The following is a 2,500-nucleotide window of genomic DNA, read 5'->3' on the forward strand; positions in this document are numbered from 1 at the left end:
AACGGCAAGCAAGTTGCTGGGTAACGGCTAAAAAGTAACTTGTCGCCGGGCAAATCAATGCAAGCACCAATATGTTCTTGTCGAAACGCCCCAAAAACTCTTGTTTAGTCGCCATCTTTTGGGACTTTCGCAATGTTAGTTTTAAATCTTTTTTAATTTTTATTTTTAGACGTTTTTAAGTCTTAATTTAAACATTTTCTATTATAGATGCCTCATTTTTCAACCCAATATATTTACATAATTATTGTGTAGCTTGTTTATAATTTTTCGTGATTTTTTCTTACTTTTTTTGTATTTTTTTGTATTTTTTATCATTTTTATCTATTTATTTTTTGTTTAATTAATATAAAATTATCCTTTGGGCAAAAAATTCTGAATTTTTTTGTGGAGGTGCTCCATATTTTTGTGAAGATGTCCCAATTCAAAGTTCATGAAAAAAAGTTGTGATGCTCAAAAAAAACCCCATTGCTTCAGTTCGGACACATTGATGTTCCTTCCTGCCACAAGGGCAAAGGCTAATTTTACTACTATAGGGGGGGGTGGTGTCCCTCCCTTGGGGAAGCCGTGGCCACCCGACGCCGGGTGCCAAGGCACGTTGCTATCGAGACCACCCGGGCAATTCTTGGCCATTTGGCCTCGGTTACTCGAGAAAACACTACCCGTCGGTAATGCCCGGAAAAAAGACCGAAATGCCCCTGAATCGAAATGCTATTTTAAGCCGTCCCGAAAGGCAAAGCACGGCTCTATCGGGCAGAGCAGGACTCTATCGGGCAGTTGCTGGCCGTTTGGCCTCGGATACCCCTCGAATCACATCCCGTCGGTAATGCTCGGAAGAAAAGGCCGAAATTCTCATGAAACGGCATGCTCTTTTAGCCGAGACGCGACTCTATCGAGCAAAAACTAGATTTCCTCTGCCTCGTTGCCTCGCTTACTCAAGAGAACCCGATCCGTCAGTTATGCTCGGAAAGAGCACCGAAAGGCCCTTGAAACGGCATGCTAATATAACCGGGTTCGGCAAAGGCGAAACTAGATTTTCTTTGCCGTTTGGGCTAGGCTGTACCAGTCGTTATCGTCCACCGCCTAGCCGTCCAAGTGTTTCCAAGTGTCCAAGTTCCAAAGTGCCTAAGTGCCGTGCCGTGCCGCGCGCGCGCGCGCGTGGGTCTTTGATATATAGCATGTTTAGAATTTTTTTTTCTAAATATTCTTATATCAAAGACCCACGCGCGCGCGCGCGGCACGGCACGGCACGGCACTTAGGCACTTTGGAACTTGGACACTTGGAAACACTTGGGAAACACTTGGGCAAACACTTGGGCGTATGCCAAGACGACGGTCTAGACAAGGCATCGGGAATCGCACATGAATGTAGGCAACAACAGTTGACTGTTCTAGCCAAGGCATGGCAAGTTGGCTCACCGGGTAACGGCTAAAAAGTTGCTGGGTAACGGCAACCAAGCTGTCGGGTAATGCTGGGTATCGGCTAAAATGTTGCTGGGTAACGGCAACCAAGCTGTCGGGTAATGCTGGCTATCGGCTAAAAAGTTGCTGGGTATCGGCTAAAATGTTGCTGGGTAACGGCAACCAAGCTGTCGGGTAATGCTGGGTATCGGCTAAAAAGTTGCTGGGTATCGGCTAAAATGTTGCTGGGTAACGGCAACCAAGCTGTCGGGTAATGCTGGCTATCGGCTAAAAAGTTGTTGGGTGATGGCAACCAAGCTGTCGGGTAATGCTGGGTATCGGCAACAACAACCAAGATGACGGGTAACGCTGGGTAATGGCTAAGAAGTTGCTAGGCAACGGCAAGCAAGTTGCTGGGTAACGGCTAAAAAGTTGCTGGTTAACGGCTAAGAATTTGCTGGGTACCGGCTAAAAAGTAGCTTGTCGCCGGGCAAATCAATGCAAGCACCAATATGTTCTTGTCGAAACGCCCCAAAAACTCTTGTTTAGTCGCCATCTTTTGGGACTTTCGCAATGTTAGTTTAAAATCTTTTTTAATTTTTATTTTTAGATGTTTTTAAGTCTTAATTTAAACATTTTCTATTATAGATGCCTTATTTTTCAACCCAATATATTTACCTAATTATTGTGTAGCTTGTTTATAATTTTTTGTGATTTTTTCTTACTTTTTTTGTATTTTTTTATGATTTTTATCTATTTATTTTTTGTTTAATTAATATAAAATTATCCTTTTGGCAAAAAATTCTGAATTTTTTGGAGGAGTTGCTTCATATTTTTGTGAAGATGTCCCAATTCAAAGTTTATGAAAAAAAGTTGCGATGCTCAAAAAAACCCCTATTGCTTCAGTTCGGACACATTGATGTTCCTTCCTGCCACAAGGGCAAAGGCTAATTTTACTACTATAGGGGGGGGTGGTGTCCCTCCCTTGGGGAAGCCGAGGCCACCCGACGCCGGGTGCCAAGGCACGTTGCTATCGAGACCACCCGGGCAAATCTTGGCCATTTGGCCTCGGTTACTCGAGAAAACACTACCCGTCGGTAAT

The sequence above is a fragment of the Rhododendron vialii genome, chromosome 11a (assembly GCF_030253575.1).
Source record: "Rhododendron vialii isolate Sample 1 chromosome 11a, ASM3025357v1".
Lineage (NCBI taxonomy): Eukaryota > Viridiplantae > Streptophyta > Magnoliopsida > Ericales > Ericaceae > Rhododendron > Rhododendron vialii.